The sequence below is a fragment of the Schistocerca serialis genome, chromosome 2 (assembly GCF_023864345.2).
Source record: "Schistocerca serialis cubense isolate TAMUIC-IGC-003099 chromosome 2, iqSchSeri2.2, whole genome shotgun sequence".
NCBI classification, from domain to species: Eukaryota; Metazoa; Arthropoda; class Insecta; order Orthoptera; family Acrididae; genus Schistocerca; species Schistocerca serialis.
In genome coordinates, this window is record NC_064639.1 from 908,495,966 (window position 1) to 908,515,818 (window position 19,853).

Below are 19,853 nucleotides of genomic sequence, written 5' to 3' on the forward strand. Positions count from 1 at the left end.
CAGAAAGATAGGATAATTTAATCAACAGAAAGAGCATCACAAATTGAGCAACTCAGTAAAGCGTTGGTCCACCTCTGGCCAGTATGCAAGCAGGTATTCGGGGTGACATTGACTGAAGAGTTGCTGGATGTCCTCCAGCGGATATAGAGCCGAATTCTGACCAACTGGCGCATGAGATCGTCAAAATCTCGAGCTGGCTCGAGGGCTCTGCCCATAATGCGCCAAACGTTCTCAATCGGGGAGAGAGCCAGCGACGCTACTGGCCAAAGAATGGTTCGGCAAGCATTAAGACAAGCAGTAGGAACTCTCGCCGTGTGCCCGCATCTCGTGGTCGTGTGGTAGCGTTCTCGCTTCCCACGCCCGGGTTCCCGGGTTCGATTCCCGGCGGGGTCAGGGATTTTCTCTGCCTCGTGATGGCTGGGTGTTGTGTGATGTCCTTAGGTTAGTTAGGTTTAAGTAGTTCTAAGTTCTAGGGGACTGATGACCATAGATGTTAAGTCCCATAGTGCTCAGAGCCATTTTTTTTTCTCGCCGTGTGCAGGCGAGCATTTTCTTGTGAAATGTAAGCCCGGAATTGCTTTCCATGAAAGCGTAGAATATCCTCGCCGTACCGCTAGCTATAAAGGAGCCGCGGACGACAACCAAAGGGGTCCCGCTATGAAAAGAAATGGCACCCCTGGTTGTCGAGCCGCACGGCGGGCGACAATCATGTTGCCACCCCACTGGTTTTGTTCCTGGACGTCTCCACACACGTCTTCGGCCAGGAATCTCATTGACTGAAGCGCAAGTGTCTTCGCTGTTGAGTCCCACTGCGAACTCAGCTACGATAACCAGCGAAGACGTCTGGAGACGCCACAGACAGCAGCAGGGTAAATAAATGTCGTGTGACTAGGGCCTCCCGTCGGGTAGACCGTTCGCCGGGTGTAAGTCTTTCGATGTGACGCCACTCTGGCGACCTGCTCGTCGATGGGGATGAAATGATCATGATTAGGACAACACAACACCCAGTCCCTGAGCGGAGAAAAATCTACGACCCAGCTGGGAAACGAACCCGATCCCTTAAGCCGTCGGTACACGGGCCGTGCATCCGAGCGTTGAGCGTGCCGAGTTTCTGACGTCAGAGCGTGGAATACCACGTTCGGGAGTCTTTCCGAATGTTCAGAGCAATATCTAGCATGTCAGATATTCTGAGCGTTGACCAATGAGATGGCACAACGTCACCTACGTCACACACACGCCATCTCCCTTCAGTATAGAGTTGTGAGGTGCCATATTGGCATTCATTTCAAGCCTATATGTATATATGCCGTTTCTGAGCACCATAAAATTGAGAATCAATGAAAAAACACGTAATTAACTGTGTGATTCGTTCCAATAAAGTAATGAGAAACATCATATTCGAGGCAAAAGAATTATTGTAACTTGTGTAGTAAGAGAGTATGCTATTGGAAGGCAGCGACAGACAGAAGATCCACCCAAAACCCATTGTTCTTGGTACAATTTGTTACAATTAAATTTCAATCAGTAACAAATCTACGATTAAAGTTTTTAGAAAATGGTAACATGTTATGATTTACTATAAGCAGCGACGTATTGGTTTACCGTAGTGAGTAGCGTCACTGACCCATGTGAAGATCGTAACTTATGGTGGTGGTTCGCGTCCTGGAACTTTCACAAGTTTTTCCTAACATTTGCGTTTTTATTAGTTCCTGATACATTCTTATTAGTTTAAGTATATACTATAATATTTGATGTTATGTAAATATAAGTTCACCTTCTTTCGAGGGGTGAGTTTGTTCGATTGGCTTAATCTACAGGACGGCTCGCGCTACTTGTATAAAGATATTTTGCTCCTTTTTCTTTTACGCTTCGTAATTCACATGTTGCAAAGATTCTGCCACTGGGTAGGAACAGTGATCAAATAAGACTGAACTTGGGGATTTACTAAAATGTGGGAATGATGAAATAATGTTTATCTTATGTGGGGAAATATTGCAAATTTGTATCGTACTGTTTGTAATGGAACTTTTGTAAGCCTGTGTCATTATTGATTGGACATGGTAGTTTCCTTTTCGTGGACGATGGAGGAAATGTGCGTTTTAATAGAGCTAACGTGGGAATTGTACTCGCGCCCGTTTAGTAAACAGTGTGATTTACGAACTAGAAACATCCCACAACTGCCGTTGGAGTGCATTGTGATCGCGCACACCACGTTGGAACCCACGTACCGGATGTACAAGTCGCATCGTTTCTGAGCGTTCAGCAGCACTTTGAACTTAGCACGCTCAACGTTGACGTTCGACAGCACGGTCCGTGTGCCGACGGCTTTAGGATTGACATTCTGTCGCGCTGACCACTCAGCTATCGGGGGCGGACAGCAGCGGGATAGGAACGTGACAGTCGCACGCCATAGTGCCCAACAACCATGAGTGATTCTACGCATCGTTATGTTGCCCTACATGGCAAACCATCCAGGGCTTACATTTCAAGAAGATATGCCCGCCCGCACACGGCGGGAGTTTCTATCGATGGTCTTCGTGCTTGTCGAACACTTCCTTGCCCAACAGGGTCGCCGAATCTGTTCCCGATTCAGAACGTTTGGAGCATTATGGGCAGGGCCTTCAACCACTTCGGGCTTTTAACGTTCTAACGCGCGAGTTGGACAGAATTTGGTACGATATCCCTCAGAAGGACATCCAGCAATTCTTAAAATGGTTCAAATGGCTCTGAGCACTATGGGACTTAACAAATGGTTCAAATGGCTCTGAGCATTATGGGACTTAACATCTGAAGTCATCAGTCCCCTAGAACTTAAAACTACTTAAACCTAACCAACCTAAGGACATCACACACATCCATGCCCGAAGCAGGATTCGAACCTGCGACCGTAGCAGCAGCGCGGTTTCGGACTGAAGCGCCTAGAACCGCTCGGTCACAACGGCCGGCTCAGCAACTCTATCAATAAATACCTGCTTGCATAGTGGCCAGAGGAGGACCAACGCGCTATTGACTTGCTCAATTTGTCAATCTCTTTCTCTTGAATAAATCATCCATTTTTTTCTGAAACTGTTATCATTTGTTTGTCTGTACATGTACATCTCGTCTACCGGTTTCCGTCCTATTCGGATAATTCCCTGGTGGTGCGTTGTCTTCTTTGTGTTGGAGTGTACTCTAATTATATGATTCAAATTTCCTGAAAAGTTTGATAAAAATAAATTTCTTCTTGGGGTATAAAAATACCCCACGTGTATAGCAACGTCATAACAATACGCGCATGTCCATACGGGCTACTCTGATTTCGCCCCCACTGTCTGTCTGTCTGCCTGTTGACAACCGGAAAGCAGTTTCAACCATTTTAAATGTAATCTTATTTACCAAACGTGTCTTTCGTTGCATAAACCTAGTTTCATGTTGTCAATGTTTGCTTTAATATTTCTCTACCACGAACTTACTGTATGCTAACTCCATCTTTTTTTTCCTTTTTTTGTATATTCGGCGTTGTGCCACGACACGTCTGTGTGCAGTCATTTTGTTAGGTAATTTTACGTATTTAAATGTTTTACTTGGTAAAACGCTTGTTCCGGGGTCCGAAAGATTAGAACAAAGCAGGTAATTTCTCATCCTCTATCCGAGACAGGAGCTTATGTTTACGTTCTGCAACTCCTCACATTACAGCCTTATCAAAGGAATTATTGAGCTTACTTGCTTTTGTATGTATCATTGAGCGATATCACGATTTGTTTGAATCTTTTATCAAGTATTCACGGGAGTTTTGCAACTCATTTACCTTCAGGTTCTACAAAATTCGAATGTTGCTACATCATCTACATGCTGTAACAAGCGCGGTACGCTCACACCGTCATCTTTACAGTAATGGCTCTGAGCACTATGGGACTTAACATCTGAGGTCATCAGTCCCCTAGAACTTAGAACTACTTAAACCTAACTAACCTAAGGACATCACACACATCCATGCCCGAGGCAGGATTCGAACCTGCGACCGTAGCGGTCGCGCGGTTCCAGACTGTAGCGCCTAGGCCGGCCGGAGTGGCCGTGCGGTTCTAGGCGCTACAGTCTGGAGCCGAGCGACCGCTACGGTCGCAGGTTCGAATACTGCCTCGGGCATGGATGTGTGTGATGTCCTTAGGTTAGTTAGGTTTAATTAGTTCTAAGTTCCAGGCGACTGATGACCTCAGAAGTTAAGTCGCATAGTGCTCAGAGCCATTTTAACTATTTTGTAGCGCCTAGAACCGCTCGGCCACCCCAGCCGGCTGTTTACAGTAACTTTGGTAGTTAAACGACTACTTCCGAGTTTAGGATCATTAAACTTTACTTCGCTACGTTTTGAGTTAAGTATTTATGCACGTTCTGAGCCTAAATTCGATATTTAAAACCGTTCAGAGCCTGTTTCCTTACAAGTGGTAGTTCAAATAATGACGTAGGACAACGGTAAGTTCTTTAAAACATGATTTAAATATCTGACACACACGGCCATGCCCGTTCTTCTTTTACTTTTACACGTCAAATGTCGTCATTGGACTTACATCCGGGATAATATATATGGCATTGTCTTAGTGATGAAATTGCTATTAGAAGGCGCACTTCAGAATCGAAGAACGTACACGCAGCTGAGTAACAATCTCTCGTAAAGGTGCTTACATGGTAAAACACAAATATGGATGATCTTTCAATCATCTGATATGGAAATTGATACCGAAAACAGTGTTTGTTGGTTTGAAGTTCACGGAACTAGCTCTGTTCGACAATGTAATTTAGCGATAGTGGAGCAACAAAATCTGACGGCATACACTTCTTATAAATAACGCCTGAACATAAAATGAAAAAAAAAAATCATTGGCTGTAACTGATTACATGAGAGCAGTCGCAGCTGAAATACTGAGTCTTTGAAGCAACAAAATAGGAACAGAACAAAACGAGAAAAGGAGAGAAAATAGGGAACATGCAAACCCAAGAAGAATATGCACGTAGAATCCGTTAGCGGACACAGGTGCAATTCATAGATCAAACACACCGACGGGAAAAAAAATCGTAACATTAGAAGACAATTAATGTAGAGTAATGAAATTTTTTTCAATACATTTGTCTAGGTAACATATTTAAGTGATTAACATTGCAAGACCACAGATTAATGTAATCGCGAGAAAGTCACTGCAAATGTGAAATGGTAGTGAATTAATAACAAGTGCAACTGCCAGAATGTTGAATGCGAGTATGCAGACGCGCATGCATTGTGTTGTACAGGTGCCGGATGTCAGTTTGTGAGATGGAGTTCCATTCCTGTTGCACTTGGTCGGTCAATACAGGGACGGTTAGTGCTGTTTGTAGATGACACTCGATGTTGTCTCATATGTGCTTGAATGGACACGGATCTGGTGGTCGAGCAGGCCAAGACAACATGTCGACATTCTGTCAAGCGTGTGGGGCTACAAATGGTTCAAATGGCTTTGAGCACCATGCGACTTAACTTCTGAGGTCATCAGTCCCCTAGAACTTAGAACCACTTAAACCTAACTAACCTAAGAACATCACACACATCCATGCCTGAGGCAGGAATCGAACCTGCGACCCTAGCGGTCGCGCGGTTCCAGACTGTAGCGCCTAGAACCGCTCGGCGACTACGGCCTGCGCGTGTGGCTACAACAGAGGCATGTTGGCGACCTTTACACAGTTGGAAAACACTCCCTGGAATGCTGTTCATGAACGGCAGCACGGCAGGTCGAATCACCAGACTGACGTACATTTTTGCAATCAGGGTGCGTGGGATAGCCACGAGAGTGCTCCTGCTGTCATACGATATCGTACCCCAGACCATAACTCCAGGTGTGGGTCCAAGGTGTCTCGCACGCAGACATGTTAGTTATAGGCCCTCAATTGTCCTCCTCCTAACAAACACGTAGCCATCACTGGCACCGAGGCAGAACCAGCTTTCGTCAGAAAACGCAACAGACACCCACCCTGCCCTCCAATGAGTTCTCGTTTGACAGCACGGAATTCGCAAATTGCAGTGATTTGGAGTCAGTGTAATGCACGCTACAGAGCGTCTACATCTACATCTACATATATACTCCGCTAGCCACCCATCGGTGTGTGGCGGAGGGCACAATTCGCGCCAAAGTCATATTTCCCTTATCTTTGAATGGTGATTATTGCGCGATTTGAAAGTTGGTGGTAACAATATATATTCTACATCCTCGGTGAAGAACGGATTTCGGAATTTAGTGAGCAGTCCCTTCCGTTTAGCGCGCCGTCTATCTGCAAGTGTGACCCACTTCAAACTTTCTATGAGATTTGTAACGCTCTCGCGTTGGCTAAATGTACCAGTCACGAATCTTGCCTCTCTTCTTTGGACCTTCTCAATCTCTTGAATCAGACCCAACTGATAAGAGTCCCATACCGACGAACATTACTCTAAGACGACGAACTGAAGTATTGCGAGCAATTTCCTTTGTTGAAGGACTGCATCGCTTCAGGATTCTACCAATAAACCGCAATCTAGAGTGTGCCTTACCCGTTACTTGTGTAATATGATCATTCCATTTGAGATCATTTCGAATAGTCACACCCAGACACTTGACGGATGTTACCGCTTCCAAAGACTGGGCATTTATTTTGTACTAGTACATTAATGGGGATTTTCGCCTTATACGCAGTAGGTTACACTTACTAGTATTGAGAGATAACTGCCAGTCATTAAACCACGCATTTATTTTCTGCAAATCCTCATTGATTTGTTCACAACTTTCATGTGATACTACTTTCCTGTAGACTACAGCATCGTCGGTAAACAGTCTAATGCCCTTGTCAATACCATCAACCAGGTCGTTTATGTAAATCGTAAAAAGGAGCGGACCTATTATGCTGCCCTGGGGCACACCTAAAGTTACTCTTGTTTCTGTTGAAGTTTCCCCGTTCAGAACGACATACTGCTCCTGGTCTGTTAGAAAACTTTCTATCCAACCGCATTTGTCATCGGATAGACCGTAAGCGCCCACTTTTTGGAGCAAGTGACAGTGCGGAACTGAGTCGAACGCCTTTCGAAAGTCGAAAAATATGGCATCAACCTGGGAGCCAGTATCTAGAGCCTGTTGCATATCATGCACAAAGAGGGCCAGCTGTGTCTCGCATGACCGCTGTTTCCTAAAACCGTGCTGGTTTCTGCAGAAGAGCTTCTCAGAGTCTAGAAAGGTCATTATGCCTGAACACAAAATATGATCCATGATTCTACAACAAATCGATGTCGGTGAAATTGGCCGGTAATTATGTGCGTCCGATTTTCTACCCTTTTTATAGATTGCTATGACCTGGGCCTTCTTCCAATCTCGTGAAACTTTCCGCCGTTCCAATGATCTCTGATAGATGATGGATAAGAATGGTGCTATATTTGTAGTATAGTCAACATATAATCTTACGGGGATATCGTCTGGGCCAGATGCCTTCCTGGCGTCTAAGGATCTTAACTGTTTTACAATCCCAGATACACTAAACACTGTGTCAGCCATCCTTGCGTTTGTTCGATAATTGGCTTGGAGCTGTCGTTGAAGTAGCCGATTTGTAACTGCTGCTCAAATTGCTGCTACAGATACAATACGATTCGCCAGAGCCGAACTCCAAACTCGATGGTCCCCCCTCTCGGTAGTGCAACGTGGCCGTCCGGAGCCCGGTATTCTTGTGACCGTACCTTTCCGTGACCACCGCTGCCAGCGATCAAGTAAACTGGCTACATTCCTGCCAAGTCCTTCTTCAATATCGCGGAAGGAACATCCAGCTTCGCGCAGCCCTATTACACGACCTTGTTCGAACTCAGTGAGGTGTTGATAGTGGCGTAACCGTAAAGGCACTCTTGACTAACATCAACTCACTACGTCCAATCTCAAAGGTAACTCACCATCACGACCGTTACAGCGTGTATTTAAAGCAAACCTGATTTGCATCCTCATAGTGGCGCTACTAGCGCCACTCATATGCGACTGGTGCGAAATTTGAACAGACATCATCTTCTAGATGTAGAAACACGCTTACCAACTTTCGTTTATGTCACACAACTGCTGCTTGGTATTGCGATTTTTTCCGTTAGTGTATTAACTGTAGTGAAGTTCTCAACGATACATTTTTCGATACGTTTTTGTATGCACAAGAGAACCATTTTAGATGGAGAGCTGAAATTTAGAAATGTTTCATGATAGTGTTGAGAGAAAAGTAGATTTCACACACTACTCTACCTTCAACAACAGAAAAAATATCACCAAGGGAAATTTTTAAAAAGTAGTAATTACTTTGTACCTAATGTGTAAGTAATCCTTGAATAAAAATTGGTGTACATTTCAAACAGACCTGTTGTTAATGCGTACTTAAGGTCTCAAACGCCTAAATAAGAAAGTTAATGGAGGGGCTACAACCAAAAAAATATATACATACATTTTAAAAAATCTCGTTTACAAACTTTCACAAAAAATATTATAAAACAGTCTATATAAGAATTAGTCTGTATCTATATAAACATATTCTGAAAAGTCATTTCTACTGTATTGTTCAATAATTTTTTCTCTGTACTAGCGGTGTTGCAACTGCGTACATTTTGCGAAAGTCACAGACAAGCCAGCCAGCCGTTGTGGCCGAGCGGTTCTAGGCGCTTCAGTCTCGAACCGCGCTGCAGATACCGTCGCAGGTTCGGATCCTGCCTCGGGCATGGATGTGTTTGATGTCCTTAGGTTAGTTAGGTTTAAGTAGTTCTAAGTCTAGGGGATTGATGACCTCAGATGTTAAGTCCCGTAGTGCTTAGAGCCATTTTTTCACAGACAGGCCAGAATAACGGCGAGGAGATCGTCAAACCTAAATATGGATGGCCGCACAGGGATATGAACTCCACGAGTCCAAAACATCCTCGCTTGTACAGTTTTGCCTCTGCAAGCCCTATGTGCCTCGGTACCAATAACACTCAGACGATCGTTATGTCTCATGCAAGAAGCAGAAACGTCAACATGCAAATACGTGTCAGAATCTGACAGCGACGTGCTCGCGCCCTACCGACTGCAGTTCAGTGGAGACTGACAGTTTGGAACGCATGTTGAACAAATCGGTGCCACAAACGTCAGTTCATTGAGGGAAAGTCATCGGCCAGATCCCAATTAACAATTATAATGCCAGCGCCAGTAATCTGTACCTTGTGAATGATGTAATATGAAAATGGTTATGAAGTGTCAGCATAAAATTGTTAAGGCTTTCGTGACCACTTATTGACAAACAGAGGCGCGACTGATGTTCTCTCTCGCCTTTCTGTCGCGGTGCCGAGATGAAAGGGCTACATCGAAATATCAGCATAAACTCAGTCAAATGGTAGGAACATCTGGAACTGTAATGTTGTTGCTGAGGTGGCCTTCAGGCCAGTGACTGGTTTGATGTAGCTCTCCATGCTACTCTGTCCTGTGTAAGCCTCTTCACCTCCGAATAAATACTGCAACTTACGTCCCTCTGAATCTGTTTACTGTATTCCCTCTTGGTCTCCCTCTACAATATTTACCCTCCACGCTTCCTTCCAGTACTAAACTGGTGATCCCTTGATGCCTCAGTACGTGTCCTACCAATCGATCCTTTCTTCTAGTCAAATTGTGCCACAAATTCCTCTTCTCCCCAGTTCTTTTCAGTAATTCCTCATTAGTTACATGATCTAGCAATATAACCTTCAGCATTCTTCTGTACCACCACATTTCGAAAGCTTTTATTCTCTTCGTGTTTAAACTGGTTATCGTCCGTCTTTCACTTCCATACATGGCTGCACTCCATAGAAATACTTTCATAAAAGACTTCCTGACACTTAAATCTACAACTGATTTTAACAAATTTCTTTTCTTAAAACGCTTTCCTTGCCATAGCCAGTTTACATTTTATATCCTCCCTACTTCGACAGTCGACAGTTATTTTGCTTCCCAAATAGCATAACTCATTTACTACTTTAAGTGTCTCATTTATTAATCTAATTCCCTCAGCATCACCTAATTTAATTCGACTACAATCCATTATCCTAGTTTAGCTTTTGTTGTTGTTCATCTTATATCCTCCTCCCAAGACACTGTCCATTCCAGGTCCTTTGCTGTCTCTGACAGAATTACAACGTCGTCGCAAAACCTCAAACTTTTCATTTCTTCTCCATGGATTTTAATCCCTACTCCAAATTTTCTTTTGTTTCCTTTACTGCTTGCTCAATATACAGGTTGAATAACAACGGATATAGTCGCATCATACATTTCTTCAATCTCTTCATCATCTGCAGAGCTAGTTGGCTGGTAGGCGTGGGCTCCGTGTCTATCTTGGCTACAATAATGCGTTCACTATGCTGTTGGTAGTAGCTTATCCACGTTCCTATTTTTATATTCATTGATAAACCTACTCCTGCATTACCCTTATTTGATTTTGTGTTCATAATCCTGTGTTCCCCCGATGAACCATGGACCTTGCCGTTGGTGGGGAGGCTTGCATGCCTCAACGATACAGATAGCCGTACCGTAGGTGCAATCACAACGGAGGGGTATCTGTTGAGAGGCCAGACAAACGTGTGGTTCATGAAGAGGGACAGCGTCCTTTTCAGTAGTTGCAGGGGCAACAGTCTGGATGATTGACTGATCTGGCCTTGCAACACTAGCCAAAACGGACTTGCTGCGCTGGTACTGCGAACGGCTGAAAGCAAGGGGAAACTACGGCCATAATTTTTCCCGAGGGCATGCAGCTTTACTGTGTGGCTGAATGATGACGGCATCCTCTTGAGGAAAATATTCCGGAGGTAAAATAGTCCCCCATTCAGATCTCCGGCGGGGACTACTCAAGAGGACGTCGTTATCAGGAGAAAGAAAACCGGCGTTCTACGGATCGGAACGTGGAATGTCAGATCCCTTAATCGGGCAGGTAGGTTAGAAAATTAAAAAAGGGAAATGGATAGGTAAAAGTCAGATATAGTGGGAATTAATGAAGTTCGGTGGCGGGAGGAACAAGACTTCTGGTCAGATGAATACAGGGTTATAAATACAAAATCAAATAGCGGTAATGCAGGAGTATGTTTAATAATGAATAAAAAGATAGGAGTGCGGGTAAGCTACTACAAACAGCATAGTGAACGTATTATTGTGGCCAAGATAGACATGAAGCCCACGCCTACTACAGTAGTACAAGTTTATTTGCCAACTAGCTCTGCAGATGACGAAGAAATTGAAGAAATGTATGATGAGATAAAAGAAATTATTCAGGTAGTGAAGGGAGACGAAAATTTAATAGTCATGGGTGACTGGCAATCGAGAGTAGGAAAAGGGAGAGAAGGAAACATAGTAGGTGAATATGGATTGGGGCTAAGAAATGAAAGAGGAAGCCGTCTGGTAGAATTTTGCACTGAGCATAACTTAATCATAGCTAACACTTGGTTCAAGAATCATAAAGGAAGGTTGTAGACATGGAAGAATCCTGGCGATACTAAAAGGTATCAGATAGATTATATAATGGTAAGACAGAGATTTAGGAACCAGATTTTAGTTTGTAAGACATTTCCAGGGGCAAATGTGGACTCTGTCCACAATCTATTGGTTATGAACTGTAGATTAAAACTGAAGAAATTGCAAAAAGGTGGGAATTTAAGGAGATGGGACCTGGATAAACTGACTAAACCAAAAGTCGTACCGAGTTTCAGGGAGAGCATATGGGAACAATTGACAGGAATGGGGGAAACAAATACAGTAGAAGAAGAATGGGTAGATCTGAGGGATGAAGTAGTGAAGGCAGCAGAGGATAAAGTGGGTAAAAAGACGAGGGCTAGTAGAAATCCTTGGGTAACACAAGAACTATTGAATTTAACTGATGAAAGGAGAAAATATAAAAATGCAGTAAATAAAGCAGGCAAAAAGGAATACAAACGTCTCAAAAATGAGATCGACAGGAAGTGCAAAATGGCTAAGCAGGCATGGCTAGAGGACAAAGGTAAGGATGTAGAGGCTTATCTCACTAGGGGTAAGATAGATACAGCCTACAGGAAAATTAAAGAGATCTTTGGAGAAAAGAGAGCCACTTGTATGAATATCAAGAGCTCAGATGGAAACCCAGTTCTAAGCAAAGAAGGGAAAGCAGAAAGGTGGAACGAGTATATAGAGGGTCTATACAAGGGTACTTGAGGACAATATTATGGAAATGGAAGAGGATGTAGATGAAGATGAAATTGGAGATACGATACTGCGTGAAGAGTTTGATAGAGCACTGAAAGACCTGAGTCGAAACAAGGCCCCGGGAGTAGACAACATTCCATTAGAATTACTGACGGCCTTGGGAGAGCCAGTCCTGACAAAACTCTACCATCTGGTGAGTAAGATGTACGAGACAGGCGAAATAACCTCAGACTTCAAGAAGAATATAATAATTCCAATCCCAATGAAAGCAGATGTTGACAGATGTGAAAATTACCGAACTATCAGTTTAATAAGTCACATCTGCAAAATATTAACGCGAATTCTTTACAGACGAATGGAAAAACTGGTAGAAGCCGACCTCGGGGAAGATCAGTTTGGATTCCGTAGAAGTGTTGGAACACGTGAGGCAATACTGACCTTACGACTTATCTTAGAAGAAGGATTAAGGAAAGGCAAACCTACGTTTCTAGCATTTGTAGACTTAGAGAAAGCTTTTGACAATGTTGACTGGAATACTCTCTTCCAAAATATAAAGGTGCCCGGGGTAAAATACAGGGAGCGAAAGGCTATTTACAATTTGTACAGAAACCAGATGGCAGTTATAAGAGTCGAGGGGCATGAAAGGGAAGCAGCGGTTGGGAAGAGAGTGAGACAGGGTTGTAGCCTCTCCCCGATGTTATTCAATCTGTATATTGAGCAAGGAGTAAAGGAAACAAAAGAAAAATTTGGAGTAGGTGTTAAAATCCAGGGAGAAGAAATAAAAAACTTTGAGGTTCGCTGATGACATTGTAATTCTGTCAGAGACAGCGAAGGACTTGGAAGAGCAGTTGAGCGGAATGGACAGTGTCTTGAAAGGAGGATATAAGATGAACATCAACAAAAGCAAAACGAAGATAATGGAATGTAGTCGAATTAATTCGGGTGATGCTGAGGGAGTTAGATTGGGAAATGAGACACTTAAAGTAGTAAAGGAGTTTTGCTATTTGGGGAGCAAAATAACTGATGATGGTCGAAGTAGAGGGAATATTAAATGTAGACTGGCAATGGCAAGGAAAGCGTTTTTGAAGAAGAGAAATTTGTTAACATCGAGTATAGATTTGAGTGTCAGGAAGTCGTTTCTGAAAGTATTTGTATGGAGTGTAGCCATGTATGGAAGTGAAACATGGACGATAAATAATTTGGACAAGAAGAGAATAGAAGCTTTCGAAATGTGGTGCTACAGAAGAATGTTGAAGATTAGGTGGGTAGATCACGTAACTAATGAGGAGGTATTGAATAGAATTGGGGAGAAGAGAAGTTTGTGGCACAACTTGACTAGAAGAAGGGTTTGGTTGGTAGGACATGTTCTGAGGCATCAAGGGATCACAAATTTAGCATTGGAGGGCAGCGTGGAGGGTAAAAATCGTAGAAGGAGAACAAGAGATGAATACACTAATCGTATGAAGGCGTGTATTTTACGTTATTCATGTAACACGCTGTATGGATGTACATCCAAATCCTGTTCTTGTGAAGAATTCCAGAGTATCGAATAAGAAGAAGTTAACTACCTGAGTTACACCGCCCATCTGACCTGTTTATATTTCATCAACTCTAAATTACAAGAAGCTTATATCAATCTGACAGTCGAAGAAAAAAAAACACATTGTCGCAGCTCGTTCTGTGTAGGACAGTCAGACATGCTCCTTCTTTGGGCTATCAAATTGTGCCATCATCTTCTCCTGATATGGATGAAGAAACCATTGCGTGGCAGGCTTTTCCAGAATAATGGCGAGTTCGCGAAAGGGCTAGGTAAACATTCATTCACGAAATGTCACAAGCATGGAAACCCGAAATAATCCAGTTGGTATTTCTTATGACCTTTCCTAGGCATTTAAAAAATGCAAATAATGGAAGTTTGCTACAAAATCTTAGATTTTATATAATTAATGGCTTAGCAAATAATTGCTACACATATGTAGGACCAGCTCGGACATCAGTACCCTGGATGTCGAGGTCTGGTTACAACAGCTGTGGGCCAGCTTGCATCAGCGGCCTTACAACACTCTTCCCAATTGAATCAGTTCATGCAACGGGGCCAGGGGGGGGGGGGAGGGGAGCGGTGAAACGTCAACTAATAAATGTGTCCATACTGCCAGGTTCTTTGTAAATTTCACTCGGTTTTTAAATCACTGAAATAACATCATACACGATGTCAGCCTGCGAAGTTTCGTTTCCTCCACCGCTTCTGGGGTACTTCCCTGTTTTTGTCAGACATTGTACACATCGGCATAATAAAGAACGTAGAGCTATGCGAATAATAATTCAACTAATCAAGGCGTCCATTGCTACATAAAATTTGTGGCTGGTTGCGCCACATTCATAATCATTGTGTACACCATAATTCATGATCTTACATGCAGATTGAAGTGCCTCTTTAACATTCGATCTAAACGCCTTCTGCTTAACATCAACTGGTTCTGGTTTATGTTTCTCAAAGTAAGACCTACACGTGAAACCATAAAACACAATTTTTGCTTTACTTGTCATCATATTAAGACAATCACAGTGTGCCACAGACTGAATAGGAGCTGTACTAGTAGGATTAACTGCGACTGGTTTAAAGGGTTTTGTCGTTTGTCATTGTCATGCTCTTGTCGATTTTAAACCGAGGAAAAGAAAACCAGGATTTAACGCTCCGTCGACGATGTAGTAGTTAAAGACGGAGTAGAAGCTCCGATTGGAGTAGGATGGTGAATGAAATCGCCCGCGTCCATTTCAAAGGAAACATCCCAGCATTCGTCTTATGTGACTCGGGAAAACCACTGGAAACCTGAATCGTTGGATAGGAATTTAACCCAATCACCTCACTCATTTTGACCGACGGGGAGCTACCAACGGTAACTCGCGAGATGATATTTTAAACTGCTTCCCTCTAAAATCGCAACACTGTGAGGTTGGTATTCTAAACTCTTCAAGGTGGCGTGACGTGTACTCGATATAAATGGAAATGTCGTGTGGCTAGGGCCTCCCGTCGGGTAGACCGTTCGCCTGGTGCAGGTCTTTCGATTTGACGCCACTTCGGCGACCTGCGCGTCGATGGGGATGAAATGATGATGATTAGGACAACACAACACCCAGTCCCTGAGCGGAGAAAATCTCCGACCCAGCCGGGAATCGAACCCGGGCCCTTAGGATTGACAGTCTGTCACGCTGACCACTCAGCTACCGGGGCGGACTACTCGATATGGAAACGGTAAGCATACCAGCGCAACCGCACAATACAGACAGAAGTGCCGCCATCTACGTCCTGTATAAAAGTGTCGTAGAATCTAAGCTGTGCTTAACAATCGGGAGACGGGAGACGGGTCATGGAGGGTGATACGCACAAACGCAATATAGCAGACGTCACGCTATCAGACTAGCTGTTACGATTGAGATAAGCCTCAACGCGGATGGATGAATGTCTTTTGGACTTCAACGCACGACTTCCGTCTGCCTCGATACGTCACAACCTCTGTTGCGGTTGTCCGAAACTGGAGTTAGCTTGTCCCTTTCTATAAACGAAAATGACGGGCCCATAGCGGAGGTAACAGTTTCCTTCTGATGTAAAAAGTTGTAAGGCTGGTAATTCTAGTGGGATTATTCTCATAATAGCAATTTTGTTATTAATTAGTAGCGAACCAAGCAGTGCTTCGCAATTGCTAAATATGTATCCTCCTCCTCCCCTTATCTCTGCCTATCCACCCCCTCCCCCCTCCTTGTATCTGAACGCCCGACGTTCAGTTCGAATTGCAATGTTTGGCCGTTCGTTTTCTCAACGTTCCAAATTGTTTCGTGCGTAAGCTCCAACTTTCCGAGTCAAACTCGACTGTATTCGTTGATCTGGAGGCATAATGGATCGCGCTTAAGAAATTCTTATTCGATTTTCCTCCAAATTCTGTCTACGCTCTTCGTTAGTCTCAATGAGTCGACGATCACATATCTGGCGGCGCGTATGCCGACCGATATTTATAATTCAATCTTTGCAATACACCAGGGATACGATCATCACCAATAAAACACTGAAATATCGCTTTCAATTGTATTCTGTTTCGCAAAACATCAATATTCAATGTGCAATTTGTTGTTGTTATGAAAACATGAGACAGCAGAATGTCAAACTGAACGTCACTTTTTTTGTTACGAAAACATGTAAAAACTGAACTGTCGAACCGACCGTCACATTGTTTTCATTGAGATTTTCATACATAAATACCATTCGAAATTCCGGCTTTTCCGATGGATCTTACAAAAATGTTCTTTCACACAAGTTTTGTCCTGATAATTACGAACACAACAACAAAAAGCCTCCCTCATGTGATGATATTTCATACTAACGGCAATTGATTTTTATTTATACGTACTTAGTTTAGATTAGATTTAGATTAGATTTCATTAAATTTAGGTTACTGCTGTAACAATTATCATTTTGCTATCAGTTTCCTTTTCCTGGCATTTATTATTTTATGTCAATGTATATAACTTTCAAGCCCCAAGGAAGCTCATTTCCAGTACTGACAAGGTTGATATCTACATCTATACGCTAAAAACCACTGTGAAGTGCATGTCACAGGGTACTTCCTACTGTACCAGTTATTAGAACATTTCCCGTTCCCGTTCATATCTTATGAAGATATGACTGAATTTGTGCAACTGTTTCTAGACAGTACTTCTTCACATATAAGAGCATCATCTGCGGAAGGTCTGACGTTACTGTCAATATTGTCTGTAAGGTGATTACTCATTCATACATAACATGGGACCGAGCGAGGTGTCGCAGTGGCTAGCACGTTGGTTCAATCCCATGTCCGGCCATCCTGATTTAGGTTTTCCGTGATTTCCCTAAATCGCTCCAGGCAAATGACGGGATGGTTCCTTTGAAAGGGCACGGCCGACTTCCTTCCCCATCCTTCCCTAATCAGATGAGACCGATGACCTCGCTGTCTGGTCTCCTCCCCCAAACAGCCCAACCCATAACATGGGCGGCATAGGTCGCAACACACTTTCCTGGGGCACACCTGAAGTTACTTCTACATCTGTCGATAATTTGCTGCATCCAATATAGTCTGCTACATCCTCCCTACCACGAAACTGTCAGTCCAGCCACAATTTTACTTGATACCCCACCCATGAGGGCATTTTCGATTATAATTGCAGAATGAGTGAAACGCCTTTTGGAAGACAAGAACCTGACTGCCTTGTCCATGGGTTTCGTAATGCCATGTGAGGAAAGTGTGAACTGAGTTCCACGTGATCCGTGTTTTAGGATTACATATTGAGTGGCAGTGAGGTAATACTGTCCGAGATACTTCATTATGTTTGAGCTCGAATATGGTCCAAGATTCTACGGCAAATGGATGTCAACAATATTGGTCGGTGGTTTTGTGGATCACTGCTACTCTTCGTGTAAACAGGTATGACCTGTGCCTTCTTCCAATCACTGGGCACGTGTTTCGTTCGTGGGATATACGGCATATTAAGTTCAAAACATTGAGTTTTATCAAACAGACTTGCAGATTATGTTGCAGACCTTTTGCGGCTATTTTAGTATGATTATATTCAACAAATGGATTAGTTTTGTTAGTTAAAACATGTCTGTGAGGTCCACTGAAGTTTGATAAATCAATTTTTCATGCACGATGGTGATGAACTTGCAAAGCAGCTATGTCTAAGGTACGTTAAAGTGTAATTCTAACTGTAAATTTCAATCAACAAGGATGAAAATATATTTAAAAACTACTACAACAAAAAGAGGAGGCATCAGAGTCTTTGATTTAGAGGACTGTACTCGTACATACTATCAGCCTGCTGTGGTTGAAAAAAAGAGAATGATTATGTGCGCGGTCTAACGAAAGACTCTGTCTTAGATGCTTCTGATCTGAGTCATTAGGCCACGACCTCTTCTATCACAAGTAGTACTTGTTCCACGTCTCTGTAATAACGGCATTAGGAGTAGTTATACAAGTAAGACGGGTTCATTTGACCTTGTAAACTAAGGTTTTGCTACAGCCTGCAGTACTTAGAGTTCTGCGTGTAGAAGTTATACAAATGTTACCGACGTTTAAAATTCGTCTACAACTGTTTCGCCATCAAGTTTCCGTTCTTCAGAGATCCTTTAGCTGAGATTTTTAACATACCATATTTTTGTCAAACATTTGTAACAGAACAAGAAAGTCGTTGTAAAAAGCATACAACTCTTAAAATATTCCAAATAGGCCAGCCAGACTTCACTGATGTTTATAAAACACACGCGACCTTGTGAAAATATCCATTCGGTGAAGGCTAATCCGATAAAGAGTCTGCTAGCGTAGTTATGCAAGACGCATCCGAGCAGTTTCTTCTGATGGAAATATAACATGGAAATTTAATGAGGAACTATGCCCCCTCGCATCTTTTGCATTATTTTTTTTTTTTAACATACGGTTGACATGCATTGATTTACCGCGAAACTACAACAATTTCATCATAGACTCGTAACGCAGGCCTGGAAGGAAGAGTTTTGTAGTTTATACAGAGCACTCGGTGCACTGAGGTTTCACGAGAATGGGTGGCCTCTGGCATTCGGCACTGACCTGCAGCGGGCGCGTTGCGGCGGCGATAGGTGGAAAGTCGTCACCGGACGAGGTCTGGCGGCATGCGCGCTGCCTCCACGTAGTGGTCGGCGAGCTACTGTTTGGCTCGCGGTCGGAGTAGCCACTGCGCACCTCGGTCTGCGCACGCTGTTGGCTGGAGCCGCCGCTTTCCACGAATGGCACGCCACCGACATGCACGTTAAGTCCTCGACGCCAGTATCAACTGCCGGCCGGGGTAGCCGAGCGGTTCTATGCGCTACAGTCTGGAACCGCGCGACCGCTACTGCCGCAGGTTCGAATCTTTCCTAGGGCATGGATGTGTGTGATGTCCTTAGGTTAGTTAGTTTTAACTAGTTCTAAGTTCTAGGGGACTGATGACCTCAGAAGTTAAGTCCCATAGTGCTCAGAGCCATTTGAACCAGTATCAACTCCAGTGTGCCCATCTACAACTACCATCTACGTTTACTTATACAATTCACTTTGAAGTGAATGGCAGAGGGTCCTATTCAACCAGTTAATAGGGCGTGTTCCCATTCCATTCACACATGGAATGAGATAAGAATGCTTAAATGCATCTGTATGCCATGTAATTAATCTTGCCCTCACGATCCCTACGGGGGCGGCATGTAGGGGTTGTAGTGTATTCAAAGGTGCGTCCACACGACGCCTTTATTCTGTTCAGCTTTGTACATACGTTTACCAATAACGCAACTACCCATACGCATTTGTGCATGTGTAATTTCATCGAAATATGGGCTGTGCATAAAAGTGCATTGCTTCGCGGATCCACTCCGAATCTCTTGGCCCGTTTAGCAGAAAATTTGTGGTAAGGACTATGGGACCAAACTGCTGAGATAATCGGTCCCTAGGCTTACGCATACTTAATCTAACTTAAAACTAACTTATGCTAAGGACAACGCACCCGCCCATGCCCGAGGGAGAACTCGAACCTCCGACGGGGGGAGCCGCGCTAACTGCGACAAGACGCCTTAGACCTGTTTAGCAGACAAGAAGCTGAGGCCCATGTGTGTGCCGGCCGGTGTGGCCGAGCGGTTCTAGGCGCTTCAGTCTGGAACCGCGCGAC

The 19,853-nt window shown here is 43.6% G+C and overlaps 1 protein-coding gene across 1 annotated transcript in view; it reads right to left on the reverse strand.

The window, feature by feature from the left end:
• LOC126458264 (vesicular glutamate transporter 2-like) overlaps positions 1 to 18,928 on the reverse strand; it is a 175,961-nt gene extending 157,033 nt beyond the window's left edge. The window contains exon 1 of the mRNA XM_050095188.1: positions 18,770 to 18,928. The gene's annotated coding sequence lies outside the window, so the exon portion shown is untranslated. The remainder of the gene's footprint in view (positions 1 to 18,769) is intronic.
• Between the last annotated feature and the right edge of the window lie 925 nt (positions 18,929 to 19,853).